Here is a 19,001-nt window from a genome sequence, read left to right as displayed (position 1 = left end):
AAGCTTATTGTTCTCCAACTTCTACATGCCTCAGAATCACCCTCAAGGCCTTATTAAAGTTCTTGGCTGTGCTGTACCTGGAGTCTCTGACTCAGTTGTTCTGGGTGGGGCCCGAAAGTAAGAATTTGCACTTCTACCTTATTCCCAAGTGATGCTGATGCTGCTGGCTGAGGACCACATCTTTTATTGATTGATTGATTGATTGATTGATTGCCAGTCCTGGGCTTGAACTCAGAGCCTGAGCATTGTCCTTGGGCTTTCTCAAGGCTACAGCTCTACCACTTGAGCCTCAGCACCACTTCCGGCTTTTTTTCTATGTAGGTGGTACCGAGGAATTGAACCCGGGTCTTCGTGCATGCTAGGCAAGCACTCTACCACTAGGCCAAACTCCCAGCTGGACCACATCTTTTAGAAGCACCAATGCAGACAATACAAGGGATTGTACAAAGGTGAGCTATTAGACAAAGACTTTGATGGTATCCCCGTCTGTCTGTAAATGTCACCCCTGTGCTTCCTAAGATACTTCCAGCAGTTTCCCATCTGGGCTATCAATGCTTGCGCAGAACTCTTGCTAGTGCCTAGGCGTGTTTAATACACTTGGTCCAAAGAGCAGAATTTGGCAGGACCTGCTCCTATACTTAATGCTGGTCCTAAGAGTTCAAGTCAGTGTCTTAAGTCTCCAGAACCTTTTATTTGGAGAGGAAATGGATGGGGACTTCCTGATTACAGAGACAACGTGATGTGTTGTCTTTTGAGCCACAAGATATAGGGCAGAAGCTGGGAAGATGGGGATGTGCAGAAAGGAGGATTCAAGAAAATTTCTTTTTCGCCAAGGGGAATGTAAGCAGAGACAGAGAAGGAGGATACTGCCTGTGGTTAATGGGGCACTGGTTGGTTTTTCCATTGTTGACCTCACTCAAGTCTAACCAAAGTCCCTCATGCTGCACTCTGTCTATCTCCTTAGGCCACAAGAATACATACTTAACAACTCAGTCCTGAGACTGCCTGCTGTTTTCAACTCCTGACAGCATGACTCACGGTCATACTGTGCTTCTGGCCTTAAGGACAAGCTTTTGTGGCAACAAAAAAACAGCTCATACTCAGTTTCAGCTCGGGTTGTGGCCTCCATGTCTGACCCTTCATCATGCTCTTCCCCCACCGCGCTTTGCCACAGTCTGCTCCTGTCTCACATTCCTTCTTCTCCTTATCTATTCTCATCTTTCTCAGCCTTCACAGAGCACCCAGAGTTCCTCAGCATGGCATTTATTCTTGAATGGTCTCTATTCTGAAGATCTCTGCTTTATTGATAATCTGTCCACAGTCGATGGAGCCTGGCATTATCTGATGCCTGAGTGCCTCTGTGTGGATCCAAGCTATGTTAAAATCTGTCAGGTATCTTCTCCATAGGACTTCTTCAATCCTTGAGTCCACTGTGGATGGGGAGACTCCAGTGGAATCCCTTTTCCATTTGGCAGCACTGGAGATTGGATTCAGGGCTTTGTATTTGCTACGCAAGTTGTCTACTGCTTGAGTCGTGTTCCCAGTCCTCTTAGCTTTCAGTTTGGTTTTAGAAAAGAGTTGTAAGCTTTGTCCAGACTTGCCTGGGAATGTGATCCTCCTATCTCTGCCTCCTGAGTAACTGAGATTACACGAGTCACTATTCCCAGTCCTCACAGAAGTTTCTTAATAAGCAATATTCCCCCAAATATCTTTTCCCACAGTATACAGTATACAGTGTGTGGTCTCACTAAAGACCTGACTCTGGTAGAGAGGATTTGAGACAACCACAGAATAAGACCTCAGGCCTTTCATTATTATTATTTTGATCAGTCCTGGGGCTTAAACTCAGGGCTTGGGTACAGTCCCTGAGCTTCTTTTGCTCAAGGCTAGCACCCTACCACTTGAGCAATAGCATCATCTTTGGCTTTTTTCTGTTTAGGTGGTGCTGGGGAATCCAACCCAGGGCTTCATGCATGCAAGGCAAGTACTCTACTACTAAGCCACACTCCCAGCCTTGATAGACCTTAGTTCTAGTAGCAGAACTTGCTCCTGCATGAACCTTTCATTATCTGTATGATGGAAACATTAAATTGTTGCAAAATTTATGAAAGGAAACAAGAAGTTCTTAGCAAGAGCCAGGAGCTGGTGACTCATATGCCTGTAATCCTAGCTACCAGGAGGCTGAGACCTGAGGATTACCATTTGAAGCCAGCTGGGGTAGGGAAAGTGCAAGACTCTCCAATTAATCACAGAAAAGCCAGAAGTTGCTCAAGTGGTAGAGTACTAGCCTTGAGTGAAAGGAACTTAGGAATAGCACCCATGCCTAGAGTTCAAGTCCCATGACTGTCAAAAAAGAAAAACAAAAGAAGTACTTAATGCAAGATGAAGTACACAGTAAGAGTTCAAGAAAAGTTTTGTTTCAATTTCTTCCTTGCTCCTTTTGCCTTTTTTAATGGGTCCTTACAAACAGAATAAAAAATAACTATAGAAAACAGGCTGTGTTGAAGTATTCACACATGGAAGAAAGTCATACTCCAGGGATTCAGTGGAACCAGATAGCACATGAGAGGCCAGTGTGATCCAAGAAAGCTTCCTGAAGACAGCAGATCTCTGCTTAGCCGGAGTTTACAATTCAGTCCTTTAGCTAAGTACTGGTGCTGGAAACGGAAGGAAGGAGCCTTTGAGAACTGCACCTCTTCTGGAGTAAGCTTCAGCAAGAATCTTTATTTTTCTTTTCCACCCCAGAGACCTCTGTTCCCCACCAAACCCAACCAACACAGCACTTGCCATCCCCTCCCACAGCCTGAACTTAGCCAACGTCTCAAGTTTGGTTAGGTGTAAGCTTCAGAGTGGGGCCCTCCAGGCTTGTGGAAATTCACTGGGCAGAGACTCCCTGGCTGCCCACAGGAGCCTGTTGAATTGATGCTTTAGGCGACTCCAGGCAAATGCACCACAAGCCAGGGCCAAACAACCTGGGGTGCTGGCCTGTGTTCTGCCTGTCCCAACCTTGACCACAGGGACTGAGAAGGGAGCAGGCTTTGCTGTAGATTTTTCTCTCCCAGATTCTGTATCACCTCCTGGTCATCAACACCTCTACTCCCAACAGATTGTTTTAGAAGGCCTCACTTTAAGTTTCCTCTAGCTCTGGTGTTCCTATTTCATTAATGAAAGGACAAAGGCTCAAAGAGACAGCTTGAAAACATGTCCATTTGGTCCAAAGTGAATTTTCTACCCAATGCTCTGGACTACATAACTCCCGTACCCATCTTCGTTTTCTTGTTCTCACCACCTCCAGAAATCCTTTCTTGTCATCCTTTGAGGGCACACTTTCTGTCTTCTTCTTTTGAATGTCTAGAACTGGACCCACAATGCTCAGCTCTCTGTAGTTGAGATTTAGGGGAAGAAAGCACATGAGTTGATGTCCTACAACTCTGTCTTATGCATCTCCACTGAGAGAAGTATCATTTTTGAGATCATACCATCATACATTCATGCCATGTGCTTTTCCACCCCACCCCAGTATCCTTCTAGCCCTTTCATTTGATTTTTCAACCTTTCTTTACACTACTTACCTCCCAAAGTATCATTGGTTTTGTCTTTCTGAGACTCCAGTGGTTTCCTAAACTTCCTCAGGGCCTCCAAATATTTACCAGCAGATTACATAGGCTGGATATACTCATGAGGGGCTAATCTCAGCTCCAATTGTCTCACTCCTATGGAGCTATGGTCCAACATGTTCCTGTCAGACCTGGAATTTGCCCCCCACCCTGCACCTTCTATCTCTAGACTTGCTTTGGTGATTGGTGAAAGTGTCAAGGAAGTTGTGAAAACCATGTGACAGGTATACTGCAGTTTTTGCTACTTTCGTAGGTTTCAAAGAGAGGAAGACTTGCTCCAACATGTGGGCTGGGAATGTGGGTATTGCCAGAGCTTTCCAGAACATGCAGTACAGAGCAGACCTTAGCAGATTCTGCTTCTCCCTTCAGAGGATTCCCACACACAGGGCTGGACTGCTTGGGACTGAGGCCGCTTACAGATTGGGCTCCCATCCAGACTCAGTAGCTTTCTGCAGAGTGGATGTACAAAAAAGTTCTGAGCAGAGACAGAACAAGGCCAACAATCCAGGCAGCTCTAGAGCTGTAAGACACCTTCTGTCACTAAGTCAATCTTTGCCCCTACCAGAAAGGAAAACTTAGGCCAGGGGCAAATGTCTGCTTAGAGTCACAGCTTTCTGGAGACTGAGCTATGGATAGAGTGAGCACATGTGTATCTATCTCTCCGTAAGGCCTGGAAAAAGTTTGAGCCATGAGGGATTGTATTCAAATGGGTCTCTCTGCATTGGTGGACCGAGGTACCCCAGGCTCATGGCATCGGGCTTTCCTGTCTGTGGATAAGGGTGGATATGGCTTAGGGAAGTATATAAGGCAAAGCAATCTTTGTTTTCTTCTAGCCTCTGGCATCTGGATCCATTCCCAGGGTATCTGAATAGCCAGAGAACTTGTAGCCAGCACATACCACAGAACAGAACTCAACCTGGCCACTAAGGTATCTTTGACATTAGGGGAGAATTTACAGTTACTAAATATCAGACATCTTCCACAATGCTTGTGAGAGCATCTTCTATATCTTAGTGCTAAGGCCTTCTGGGTAGGCACATACTGAGCAACTCTTTTGTGCCAATAACTTCAATTGTTCCCTACCATTATAAACCTAGTTACTTGGGAAATTACTTGAGAACAGGAGGATCACAGTTCTAACAATAGCCCAGACAGAAAATTTCCTGAGGTTTCATCTCCATGAGGATAGATGAATATGATGGCCTATGAACCTACCATAGTGGCATCACAGCTCAGATGCATGGCCAAATATGAAGAGAGACCCTATCCTAGAAGCTACGTGAAAAACAGAGATGTAGGTCAAGTAAGGTCTGATTTCTAGTACCAAATATATACATATATGTATATACAGATATGTATATATGTACATATATACAAGTGTGTGTGTGTGTGTGTGTGTGTGTGTGTGTGTGTGTGTATCACCTAAGTTCTTCCCAGGAGACTCAGTCCTTTTTGTATTTATCTGTCCCACCTGTCATTGCCATCTCTAAGAATGCATCATTTTGTGCCATTCACACAACCATCGTGGCCATTGCATTATTATCTCCTTTCTTGTCCGTCAAGAGAAGTGTTACCTTCTTAGTCAAGTCTTCCCCCGGTCCTCCATCTGCTAGTCTTCCAAACCGTATCCCAAACCTGACTCCTACATGCACATCACTATGTCCCAGGTCCAACTTGCTGTCCCCTCCCACCTGTTCAGTTACAATAGCTTTTTGATGTGTCTCCCTGCTTTCAACTTTCTCCCACTGCAGCAATTGAGTGGTTTTGTGAAGCATCATAAAGTAGATCATATCATTTCTCTGTTTAAAACCCTCAGATGGCTTCCTATTGCCATCTTTACTGTGGTATGATGTCATCTTCCTCACTTGTCACATCCTTGTCACATCATCTGCTCTGCCTTGTTCTCTGTGCTTCAGCCACTGTGGCCAACTTTCTTCTTCGAACAAACCAAGGTATTTAGAGATTTGGCCATCCTATTTGCCTGGAAGTCTTCTTTCCTAGATTCTGCCCATGGCTGGCTTAAATATAACTTCTTGGAGAGGAGTAGCCTTGGTCAGAGCCCCAACTGGTTATTTCTGCATTTGTACATCAAGTGATTGTGTCTGTGTTTGATTTCTATATGACCACGGTGTCATTATTGAAGTATTACCAGTGCCTAGAACAATCCTGGTGCTGGAGGAGCACTTGATAAATAAATATTCCCGAATAAGTGCATTCAAAAGGACCTGGAAGACATGTTGTGGAAGAAGGAGAGGTTTGTGGGATTTCTGGATGAGCCATAAGAATGCACACAGGATTTGTATAGGTGAAGAGAATCCAAGAAAGCACCCCCAGAAATTAGAAATTAGCCTGGTCAGGGACTTATGTTGGTTAATTGTCTGAATGGAGACAGAGCTAAGGTTGGCTGTGTGCCTCGGCAAGAGTCTGGGTAAATGCTCATAGGGGCAGGGGAGAAGGCAAACTCTGGGGGCTCTTGAATGCCAGAGAGGAGCAAGTTTCCCCCAATACTACCTTTGGACTGTTTCCAAATCCATTTCTTGCAGCCTTTCTTTACATGTCCATGGCATTATTTCTTGTTGGAAAGGGAGACGGGAGCCACAGGAACTTAGAGAGTCACATAATATCTTCACTAGCAAACGGGAATGAAGCTCACTCCTGCTGGGTCTGAGCAATGTCTGTGCCAATGCAGGGTTTCTGAGCATTGAGGGAAAAATTCAGCTGTATTGGTGGAGTTTTAGAATTTGCTTCCAGGTGGGCTTAAATAAATCCAATCACAGCATCATTGAACCATACACTTGCAGAATGTACTGCTCTATAGGCTTGCAGAGACCATGTGATCCAGCTTCCTAGGCTGTGATACTAAGGTTTCCCCATGCAAGCAGATGTCAGTTGCTTTTTGCCACACTCCAATGATGAGGAGCAGCCAAAATCTTCTCTCTGGACTTCAGTCTAATTCTGGGGCTGCCATTATGTCCTGGGCAGCATGAAAGACCACAAAAGCAGCCACCACACCCTCCAGGGCACCCTGGCCAGGCTCAGCCCTTTATACCCTTTCTTAATGTTGTTCCCAGACCTCTCCTCACACTGAGTACCTTTCCTGGCTCACCTCAGTTTACCTCACTCTGCTTCCATTGCTTTAGGGGAATGTTCCACAGGATAGTACCCTCAGAACTCATTGTATAGCCTTACCTCAAAACTGTACATAGCACGAGACTGATGAAAATGTAACACAGTTCAGTACTAGGGAAAACAGAGCAGTGGTAACTGAAACCATTAAGTACCAGTCCTGTCATTTCCATCTTTTAGTATGTGCACCAAGGAATAGAAAGCATACACTCAGATATTGTATACCAATGTTTGTAACAGTGTTATTCACAATAGTCAAAAGGTAGAAACACTCTAAATGGCCAGGAGTGGATGAGTGGATAAACAAAATTTGGTATAGCCATACAATAGAATGCTATTCAGCCTTAATAAAGGAAGAGAATTTGGACACATCGGAACAACGTGGATGAACCTTGAAAACAATACATGGAATGAAGTAAGCCAGAGCAAAGGGATAAATGCCATAGATTCTAGTTACAGAAAATGCCTATGACCAGCAGATTTACAAAGGAAGGAAGTAGAATGAATAGTGGTTATCAGGGGCCGGTTGGGTAGGGAGGTAAACACCAAGGGCATTGTTTAAAGAACTGAGTTTATGTTTAGGGCAATGAATCATGATTGCAGTCCTCGCTACTCAGGAGTCTGAGATTTGAGGATTGTGGTTTGAGCCAACCTGGCAGGAAAGCCAATGAGACTTTTATCACCAATTAACCTGCCAAAAAACTGTAAGTAGAGCTATGATTCAAGTGGTAGAGAGCTAGCCTTGAGTGAAAAAGCTAACTGAGAGCAGGAGGCCCTGAGTTTAAAGTCCGAATACTGACACCAAAACATAGTTAAATTGTAATTTTGTGCTAGATATATTTTTACTTAAGTCAGAGCAAAAAAAGAGAAAGGCCAAGCATCAGACCAAAATTACCTACTGACTTGCTATTCTCTACACTGAGGGTCACGACTACTGGCAGAGACTTCTCCTGTTCACAATGATACTAATAGCCAAGACTAGACAAGTTTTTAAGGCTAAGACTTAAGGTAGATTCCTTTATTTACCCAACAGGCTTTCTGCAGTCTTATGACTTTGATCAATGGGATGGAGGATAAGGAGCTTGCTTAAGATGATGCAGATACGGGCCCAGGATGCCATAGAGGTTATGTTCTTAATCAATACACATCACTGCTGACCATTTGTTTCTCACGAAGGGGTCAGGACTTCCAAAGAGGTAGCATTCAGTTGGACCCTGTGGTATGGGGAAAAAGCGAAGTCACTTTATCTTTGGTCCACAAGCCTTGCTGAGCTCCAGAGCCTGTGTCCTCTCCAAGTTTCCTTATGGATGGCACCTACAGCATCATGAGCTGAGCTTGGGTGTTCACCACTCCACTAGGCAAGCAGTGCCCACAATGGGACCACAGCCTATCCTTCTCACTAAGGCCCAGTGCCAAGCCAGGAGCTGGCACAGTCAGTGGTTGTGGTTTCTCACTGAAGAGAAAAGGGAGAATGCTGGAGAGACCTACAGAAGAGCTCAGCCTTGAGGAACTCTTGTTCAATTCTCCTTATTTCCTTAATAATTAGAACAAATTCCCTGTTAGCTCAATTTCCATTCCTGAAGCTGGGAGGAATTCAGGAAACATTTCCCAAGATGCTGAGCCCCGTTCTCAATCTGACTGTCTAGACACATGACCCACAGGCTGCCCTTGGCGTGATCTCGTGCAGAACTGTGGTGGGGGGAGTATGGGGAGAGCTGCAGTTGCAGCTGGGGTGTATTACCTCTGGGGCTAGCAAGGCCTCTGTTCTGGGCTGAGAAGTCTTTGTTTTGGAACAAAGCAGTTCCCAATAAATGGCTGAGGCATGCACCTGGATGGCAGTTGTTTGTGTGGGTGAGCCTGGAGCATTACCACAGTGCAAAGCTCCAGGCCCCGCAGTGCCCATAGAAGGCAATTTGGGAATTATACCCTGAAGTTGTACTATCACTATACTGGAGCAGTTGGATACCCTCTGGCAGAGATAAGGATGCCTGTGGCAGGCCTTTTTTTGGTGCTATTCTCTCCAGCTTGGGTGATATATCTCATGTATTTATTTTGAATTGAATTTTAGTTATTTCATTTATTTTGAGACAGATCTCACAATGTAGCTCAGGCTGACCTTGAACTCATGATTGTCTTGCCTCAGCTTCAGCACATAGAGTTTCAGGCAGGTGCCACCACATGCCACACTTTGCCTTACTGTGTGTAGTTTCAATGCTCTCCAAAGTCTATTTGGTCCAGGGGCTGGATCTTTACATGTCTACAAAGAATGTGACCCAGACTTTACTTCTGTCACGTCCAATTGATCAAGGCAGAGGAGATGAAGGATTCTTGGGTCCCAATCTACATGAGCTATGTTTTAGCTGTGTGACCCTTAGCAGTTATATCTTTCATCTCCTGAAGTTTCCAGTCTTCTTTGTAACTTGGGGATCATAGAAACTGCCTTTAGAGTTCTTCGAATGGTTAAATGAGATCATATTAACTGAGTGTTTACAACCGTGGTTAATGCATTATATATGTGTTTGTTGATTGAACAAAATTTTATCTAAAAAGACAGGAATAAAAATTAATCTCATGCTTGTAATACTAGCTACTCAAGAGGCTGAAATCTGAGGATCATATTTCAAACCTAGGCCAGGCAGGAAGTCCGTAAGGCTCACCTCCAATTAGTCACCAAAATCCCAGAAATGGAGCATTAGCCTCAAGCAATAAAGCTTAGGGGTAGCACCCAGTTCCTGACTTCAAGCCCCGGGACCAGCAAAATAAATAAATAAATAAATATTAGAATGCCATGGTCCGTCCTACCTAGGACATAGGAGGCGTCTGTTTGATCAATGAACATCTAAAATGGGACCCAAGCCCTATACTTCCTACAAGCACACAATGCCTGGGAAAATCATGCCACACTAGCAGAGCCTCACTTTCCCATTTGCACAACTGGGGCATATGGTACACAATCCTGAAGGACTCGTGCAGTTTGGCACGTTAGAATTTAATGGCTTGTACCACAGGTCCAACATCCATCCTCAATTTGCTCCACTCTTGACCCCGCCCATCCCCAGACATCCTCTGACTCACAGGCTCAGAGTTTGGGTGATCTGGGTCCTGTGTGCTGCAGATCCCAGGCTTGTGGAAATGACTGAGCTATGCCCTGTCAACATGGATTAGTTCTGAGAAATAGGACAGCAGCCGAGTATCCTCAGAGAGGCTGCTTATATAGTCAGACCACCAAGGTGAGGGGTGCCTGGACATTCCAAATTGGCCCCAAGTGGCCTCAGGGGAGAATTTAGAGAAAAGCGGAAGCTGATGTTGAAGGTGGCTTAATCCTGGGGAATTTAAAGTAGAATTTAAAGTAACCTCTTAAATAAGTAGGGATTTGCCTCTCCTCCCAGCCTTCACAGATAGCTCTGCAGAAAGACAATGAGATTTTAAACAGCAAGGGTAATGATTTGAACACTCACCAACAGAGTCCTTTTTCAGTTCCCAGGATTCAGAAATGGTCTGAAGTGGAGGTGCTTTGGGAGAAATGAGATAGTGGTCTTTTCATTTGTTCCCTAAAAGAATCAACATGCCTGGAATAAACTAAATGGCCAAGTCAGAGCTTAGAACTGACTCTCTTCCCCTGAAGTGGGCCAACACCTACTTTTCAGATTACACAACTCCTTCATTAGCCACGAGCAGCATAAACCAGTGTGATAAGCAGTTTCTTATGTAGGTGTTTATTCAATGTTGATTTACCAAGTATCTGCCATGCACCAAGGATGGTGGGTCAAAGAAGGGATAAAGTGAACCACGTGACACCCTTACCTTCCAGAAGATGCTACAGGAAGATAGGATCTTTTGCTGAGGATACTTTAAGAGGAAGGCGCTGGAGGGTGGGTGAACATCTGTTTGGAGTAGGGGTGAGGGCTGAGGGCTGAAAGTTGGAAAACTGCTCCTGCTCTCTGTTTTCTCATTTTTATTGCCCTTACCTTTCCTCTCAGCCTAAGTGAGACAGTAAGGCTCCCTCATTAGCATGGGGCCTCCCTCCTATCCAGCCTCCTGAGTCAGGGTCTCTCCTCTGTTCATCTAGCATCACCTCCTATTACTTGGCCCTCTGGCTTGTACAGGACTCAGCTCCTCTCTGGGGCTCCAGTCATATCATATCTCACTTGATGCATTACAGGGCTTCTTATCCTAGGGCTGTACTGTCTCCTTGCTTCCTGTTTGTGACTACAAGAATGGCCTTTCTGAAGCAAAGTAATCCCCAGTTGTTGAGTTTCCGGGGAACTTGACATTGCCTCCAATCCTCTTCAGGTCTACAACTGCATAACTTACTTCAGCCAGAGAGGTTCTGCACAGCCCCAGAGGCCAGAATTAGGACCAATGGGAGGAGGCCAGGGAGCAAGTTTCAACTGTGCAGTTGGAGATCCATTTTACACACCAGTGCTACAGCAGGCTGCTCTGGGGCAGGAAGAAGGAGTGATGGTCATTTCTCTCTTGTCGGAGGGAAATGAGCAGGGTTTTGAGATACCTTTGTTTGCTTGGATATGGTGAAAGATGTTTAGATACCAAATGTCGATATCAAATTCCAAGCTAGGACCCAAGACTGGTGCTCTAATTCCATGTCTGTACCCCTTTTGGATAGGGGTGAAGTAAGAGCACTTTTGTGAGGCTGATTCTTCTTCAGAGCCCAGCACTTACCAGGGTCAGTAAGCTCCCACTGAGCAAGTAACTGATGTGAGCTTCTGAGATTCCAGAATGGGATCCACCTCTCCAGTTAAGGAGTGATGGGGACTTAAGTGTGGAGGGAAAGCTCCCCTGTGGCTGCCAATCTCTGGAAACTGCTGGGGTCAAAAGACTTACAGATAAGAAGGACTAAGAAAAATCCTATTCCTTCCCATCCTCTATTTTCTCTAACACCAAATACGTTCATGAAAATCTAATTTCTTCATCTGCCTAGGCTCAGATTTGGCACCCTAGGACTTGAAAGACTGAAAGAGAGAAGTGATGGCCCATCCTGATGTCCTAACAGGCCTCCAGCTCTGGACTACAGGACATTGTTGTTTTTGAGATGCCAATCCCAACTTCAACCTGCATGAAGGTGTGAGGCCCTGCTTGAGTGGGAGTGGAAGAGGCTGTCTGGAACTTGGGAATAGAGAAGAGGTCTCCCAACATAGCAAGCATTGTCTGGAAGGACTCAAAGAGCGGGAAAATGCAAGAACATGAATGAAGCAGAAGTTTTCATCATTGGAGGAATACTATACAAGGCGTGGACTTAACTGTCATTTGATGAGTAGCTGGTTGGGTGGTTGGAAAGAGGGATAACTAGAACACTTGGTGGTACATTTAGTTGTTATTACTATTATTATTATTATTGGTGATACTCAGGTAGGTATGTGTGTGTGTGTGTGTGTGTGTGTGTGTGTGTGTGTGTGTGTCTTGTATTTGCTAGGTAATTTCTCTACTGCTTGATTTTACCCCTAACCCTTCAGTTATTCTTTGAATTGTTATTTTTTGAATCCTCAAATGATGATCTTCTATAAGATAAGTGGAAATGAAAGGCTTGAAGAACACACCTAATTGTTGAGATGAGGATCTTCTTAACTTCTTGCTTGAGTTGGCTTTGAACCATGATCCTCCTGTTTTCTGTTTCCCGAGTAGCATGCAGTATGTACCACAACACCTTATCTGATCCTCAAATGTTTCTTTAGATTCTGTATATTGAGTCAGACCCAGCCTCTGTCCCCAAGGAACTCATAGTAAACAAATGGGTAGAACTGGAAACTCCAAGTTTAAACCCCAGTAACATAGAAATAAAAACAAAACCAGAAGGAGATACCAGAATTGTAATTCAGCTTGGGGATAGGCTTGGAAAGACAAAGAGGTTATGGCTACTGGCTGAAGATTTGATTGAACTAAAATGTCAAAGAGGATTCAGGGGTTACTTTCCTAGGATTTGAAATGTTCTAGACATTTCATGGAGATGAAATTCAAAATGACTGAGTATCTTGGCTGGAGTTAAGTTTATGCCTTTTAAAATTGGATTTTGGTATGGTTAAGATATAGTAGGCATAAAAATTTATGGAAAGCTTATGGAGGAAAATTAGAAATTGAAAGAGCGGTATCTCTTAATAGAATCCGTGTTTGTATGTGGATTGAAAGCTTGAAGGGGAAGTGTACCCTCTTCTCAGTCTCTCATTTAATGCAATCCAGGTGAGGATTATCAGGCACATTGCTCATAGATGCACATTTGGGTACAGGGAGTTAAAAAAAAAAAAGCTTGTTTGAGGTCACAAAGCCAGAGTGGCAGAGCTGGGATTTGGTGCCATAGCTCCGACTTGAAAGCCACCTGATCTCTATTATATCTCACAGATCTCCAGATCTGTCTCAGCAGAAGGACCCCTGGGTCCTTCTGCTGGAATTCCAGAGCCCATGGAAACAGAGATTAAAAGCTTTGAATCTGAACAAAGACCCGGAGGCAGGAAGACCACGGGTGAGCTCCTTGGAGAAGTGGTTATTGTTCACTGCGATGGAGGGGAGTGTTTGTTTAAGAGAGAAGAGGGAGATGAAATTGGGAAGGGGGACAGAGTCTGCTTCTAGGGGGCTGTGCACACCAGACCTAGAGCATTGACCTCAGGAAAGAACTAACACCAGAAGCTATTTGATGGAACTATTATAAATCAATGATATGTGCAAAAATCTTGATGCTGTGAGGGAGAAAATAAGATTTGAGTTACTTGAACTCAATTTGCCCTATTCCTCCAAACCGACACCAGCTATCAGCTAACATTTATCGGCTACTTACTGTATGCCTATTTTAATAACTGTACCCAAATGAACTCATTTATCTTCACAATCCTATAAGACAGTGACTTCTGTGGACCCATCTAAAACATAAGGAGCAAATGACATAGGATATTCACGCTCCAATTCTTACACAGAGAGTTGAGGCAAATCAAATCGTTTCTATGAGCATGTCCAACATGCAGCAACTGTGCACAAAATACTTGTGAGATCTCTATTCTGAGTTATGAAGTGACAAGGCCAAAATTGCTCTGACTCCGAACTTAGGTTCCTTTGCAACCTCATACTCCATCACAAAGTTTCTCACACATAGTAGGGGAGCATGTCTGTGAAGTAGTTGATGGAATCGTGGGAACTCCAGAGTCTGTTTTGGACTGGATGCCTCTCAGCATCCACCCTCAAGAGACATGCAGTGGGTTTTCCTGAGCTGGGAAGTCCCTTCCTAGCCTGTTTCCTGGATTCAGAGGGTCTGTTCTCCAAAGAGAAAGATTTTAGGCAGCCTCTTGGGAGAGGGGCACCCCCTTGTTAAGTTTATACTTCTCTTTATGCTAGTATCAGCCCTTGGGCAAGGTGGATCCCCAACTCTCTGGGTGGTATGTGAAAGACTGTGTTGGCTTGTCTGAGAGCCAAGGGCCATTGAGAGGCACGTGCGCCTTAAGCTACTGGGTGGGTGGGTTGCAGCAGGTATTTGTACTGATGTGAACACATCAGCCTTCATGCACATTTGCTCCTACATGGGAATTATCTGATCCTTCAGGAAAAGTAAAAATAAAAACTCACCCACGTAAGGAAACCTGTGTGGGAAAAACTTGGATGTGAGTGTGGGCCAGTGAGTACCCTGTCTCTGCCCCCCAGGTTCTTTTCAGGATGATTTTCTTTCCAGCACTCCTTTCCTTCTTAGGGTCCTCTGCAGAACTGGTGATAAAGCATCTGCAGAGGCTCCAGCAATACTTAGCTGTGAAGCTAGTGATACAGGGGGAAGATCTGGAGACATGGAGAGAAAGGGTTCATTCAGGCAAAGGGAGCAGGCCAGTGGTTTTCCAGGCTGCTTGGTAGGTGCAGTGAGATGCACATAGGTTCTGCGATCATACATACTGAGGCTTGCTACAGGCCCCTGAATTTGGGCTATTATAACGGTCAGTGCAGAGCTGACCAGGTAAGGTCCTCACTGACCTTGGAGCAGTGGTGGGTTGGGTTGCTTTTAGAGCCAGAGTCTAAACTCATGGCCTAGGCTTGCTCAGACTATATTCTGAGCCTGTGGAAGGATGTATTCTAGGCCACCTCGGGGTTGGAGCTATTCTCAGGGAAGCCCAGCTCACCCTGACCTGCTAGACCTGCCAGATCCTCCCCCAGCCCTCTTTAGAACAACCCAGCTGGAGTCTGTTTGCACAGCTGGGCTGAGGGGAGCTGAGTGGGTAGGGAGGGGCTGCCCTCCGGGTCCTGAGGCACTAGCCAAATATCCCTAGGCCAATTGGAAGGATCCCAGAATGATGAAACTGGCCTTACACATCCACAATGGGATGTAGATATGGATGTGGAATCCTGGTCTCAGAGGGCCACAGTCTTCCTGCTGCCTGATCTCAGGGAAGTCATGGAACCTCGAAGAATCCTCATTTCCACATCTGTAAAATGAAAAGACTGGTATGGATGGCAGTCTTTGGGAATTAACACAAGTGGTGCTTGTAATATCTGAGTTCTCTTCTGTGTCTTCTCTTCCTGGTCATGAATGATGCCTTCCTGGGCAGATCCACTGGGGGCTAGGGGCGATGGATGCTGTGGAGAATGAGACAGACTCCCAGTCCTCACAAGCAGCTCACAGACACATGACAAGACAGACAAGGGCAATCCACATGGCAAGTGAGAACCAAAGATGACTTCTCAGACAAGGTACTGCCTGGATGGAGCTCAGTTTTCTGCAGGTTACTTTCCTCTGTGGCCAGATGTCCTCCTGTTATCTGAGCCATGGGCAGCTCCATCCCTTCAACAGCATTGTCTCCTCCTGGGAGCTTCCAGCTTCTAGTTGGATCCCTGGAAGAGTCCTAGTCAACACCCTGACCAGTGAGGTGGAAGAAAGAATATCATCACCAGCCTAACTTTCAGGTCTGGTGAACAATGGCAATGTTTAGTCTGAATTCATCTCTGGTTCCAGCATGCTAGCCTTTTCTACTACATTTATTTGCTTCTTCCCTAGGTCTTCTTTTTTATTTCCTGATCTTGTTCAGCCTCTCAAGAACAAGGATCACCCTGGGTCTTGATGACTTGCTGAGCTGTTGTCCCTACAGTCCTGAAGCCCGATTTGTATCTGTGACCAGCCACCCAGTGCAGGGTCTGGTGTGGATGGTGATTGAAGTGAAGTATCACTCTGCCCAACAGTCTCTCACTCCAATTCTCCAGGGTGTGAGCAAGCAGCAGTCATCTTCTCTCTTTTTGACTCCATCCATGCTGGCTTGGGGCCCCTGCCCTGATCTTTCTTGGATACTCTGGGGCTGGCAGGATGTATTGTGGCCACACATGTCCTACAAAACAGGCCAACCCAGCAGGCAAGGGCAGGAGCTCCTGACTCACACTGAGGTGAGTGGGACCAGTAATCATATCCTATAAACCCAGGAAAACCATCAGACTTTGAGAAGAGTTTGGGGAATTTAGTGTGGAGATTCAATGTTCTGGAAATTGACTAAAGATGCAGGAACTGACTTGGTCAATTCCTTCAATGCAGGCCATGAGCCTTTCTATCATTGATGTCGGAGTGGCTGCTTTTCCTCCTTGTCAAAGTCTGGCAATGTGCTGTCCCATTTGCTTAGGGCCCCCGCAGGCTCTGAGGCTGGAGGAACCTGGAAGGGAGCTTATCCTGGGGAGTGATTGACAGTTTACTGGGCAGGACAGACTTTCATATGGGAACTTGGTTCACAGGCAGATCAGATAGCCACAGATCCCTGGGAAAATGGGTCCTGGTGATGGATGTTCTGTGACCTTCTCATCTGCCTCTGCTCTGTTTCCCCCCCCCCCCCCCGCAACTTCTATCCAGCTTTCTTGTCTTGCCTTTGGTCTCTGGCCAGTGGTGCTGGGGGTGGAAAAGCCAGCTAATTCATCAGGCAGGGAGGCATGAGCCGTCAGTTCATGAATCAGTGCACCTTTGGTACTGTGTCAGTTGGACACAACATGGCAGTCTATAAAGTATGTGCCCCAGGGATGCTGCAGGAGAAGGAAGCCTCTGACCCCCGATGGACCGCTGCTCAGAACCTGGCACTACTTTCTACAAGCTCTGAGGCCTTGGATGTAACACTTGATTTCTCTAATATCCAGTGCTATCTCTTATCAAGTGGGACATCAGATATTCTTTTTTTTTTGGAACATCAGATATTAACCTGCCTAAACTTATAAGTTTGTTGAGAAGATAACTGAAAGACTTTCCACATTGCTGCCAATGGGAATTACCACTATTGCTTACCACAAAGTGAACTAATGAAGATGTCCAATCAAATCAGATTTTTTGACCCCAAATGTTTACCTTTGAATCAGCTTCTTCTATTAATCTAGCCTCAGTCACAGCCTGGTCTAGGGTCAAAAGAATAGATTTAACTAGTTTAGGCTGAGCTTTTTAGGCCTGTTTGATTTTTCTGATGAATTGGTCTATAGTTGTTCTAAACTAATTAAAGGACTGAGCAGTGAAGGTGGGTGATAAGGCCTGTCTACCAGTATCACTATAAACAGACCATTGCAGATTCAAAGGGAAGAGTGTGGTTTTTGTAGGGCAAAGAAAGGTGCTAGGAATCAGAAAGAGGCAGGTACATTGCCAGATGTGGTGGCCTACCCCTGTAATCCTAGCTACTCAGGAGGCTGAGATCTGAGGATCAGAGTTCAGCCAGCCAGGGCCTTAAAGTCCATGAGAATCTTATCTCCAATTAACCAACAGAAAACCAGAAGTGGCACTGTTGCTCAAGGAGTAGGACAGTAGCCTTGAGCTGAAGAGCTTAAGGACAATGCACAGGCCCAGAGTTCAAGTCCCACAACTGACAAAAAAGTAAAGAAAAGAAAAGAAAAAAAAAAAAACAAAAAGAAAGAGGCAGTTATAAATTCCAGCCTTGAAGGTACTTGCATACCTTGGAGAGGTGGGAATACCCATTTAAGAGATATTAATGAAAAATATACAGCAGAGAATCTACAATCTTAAGTCTACTCTATTTACAATAGTAACACTAGTGCCTAGTGCACATAGTTGAGATTCAATAAATTTCCATCCCTTGAAGGGATAAGAATGCATGAATGTCATACATAATCTTTGAGGGTCATCTGGACATCTTTTGAGATTCCAAGGCCCCAAGAGAGAGATTTTGCCCCCTCCCCACCATCCTTGTCCCTGCTAATAAAGGTCTGCATCCTCTCTCTGCCCATCAAATCAACAGATTCAGACACAAAATTTTGCCCTTCTTTCCATTGACATTTAATGACACTGGGTAGTCATTTCACTCTGTTATTTCACTGAAGATTCAAAGGAAGAAACCACAAATTCTGCCAACTTTACAGGCTGCGCATATACAAAGATCTCACTTCTCCAGTGCCAGGGTCTTTCCACAGCCTTCTGAGAAAATTGAGAGGTTGCTTACCAGCTCCCCTTTCACGTTAGTCTACTACTTTTCTTGCAGGAGAACTAGTGCTTTGAGTTTCCTCTGTCCCAGATAATTCCAAGGAATACAATATCCTCCTCGAAACATACAAAAACCCCTTCTACTTTAACTTCCTCAGCAGGATCCCAGTCCTGGGGGTTCCTGGGCAAGTTCACAGAGGGCAGTGAAACCAGTTCAGGGCAGAGAACTATCACACTGAGAACTATCTAGACCAGTTTGAGGAACTGAACTCCTGGTCTTAGAAGATGTGCTAACCAAGGAAGGTTGTATACAGTAAAGCTCCAGGTGTGTGCAGATATGAAATTTCAGTTATTTGATTTGATTTGGGGCTTGGAAAACATAGGAAAGGTAAGTTTATAGCTATAACTTTTATGGGATTCTATTGCAGGCCCAATCAAGTATCCACCCATTTCTGTGTCTTAGTTTTCCTATTTGCCTGATGAGTAGAAGCAGGAAATGCAGAGGTCCTGTTGGGTGTGTTCTTAAGGCACACTCCTACCTCGGAGACACTGGTTTCCTGGTTATCTCAAGAGTGGAAGGTGATTTGTTTTTTTCTGCCACAGGAACTAGATGTCAAGTTTGTAGGGAATTCAAAGTGAGTGACTAGATTGTCTTATCTCTCTGGCTCCAGACCTGGCTAGGGCTCTGTCTGGCTATGGCAGATGTGGGGGTAGGGGGACGGAGGAGAGACTTTGGAGTGAGAAGAATTGGGCCCAGACCCTTCTTTTGTATAACATGTGAAACAGGCCCCTAGGTTTCAGGAGAGTAGGCCCAGCAAGACAGGACTGGCTCTGCTGGTCTTGCGAACAGTATAGCAGGGCTTAGCACTGGGGCCTCTGTATCTGTGGAT

At 45.1% G+C, this 19,001-nt stretch overlaps 1 long non-coding RNA gene across 1 annotated transcript in view; it reads left to right on the top strand.

Annotated features, from left to right (window-relative positions):
• The window catches only part of LOC150061860 (uncharacterized), a 53,830-nt gene that overhangs the window by 24,201 nt on the left and 10,628 nt on the right, over positions 1-19,001 (top strand). The window contains exon 2 of the long non-coding RNA XR_016535963.1: positions 11,683-11,989. This is a non-coding gene — a long non-coding RNA (uncharacterized LOC150061860). The remainder of the gene's footprint in view (positions 1-11,682; positions 11,990-19,001) is intronic.

Source organism: Megascapheus bottae, chromosome 6 (genome assembly GCF_031878675.1).
Source record: "Megascapheus bottae isolate mThoBot1 chromosome 6, mThoBot2.hap1, whole genome shotgun sequence".
In the NCBI taxonomy this organism is placed as follows: Eukaryota; Metazoa; Chordata; class Mammalia; order Rodentia; family Geomyidae; genus Megascapheus; species Megascapheus bottae.
The sequence above is the reverse complement of the archived record's forward strand: the minus strand, read 5'-3'. Positions and strand labels throughout refer to the sequence as shown.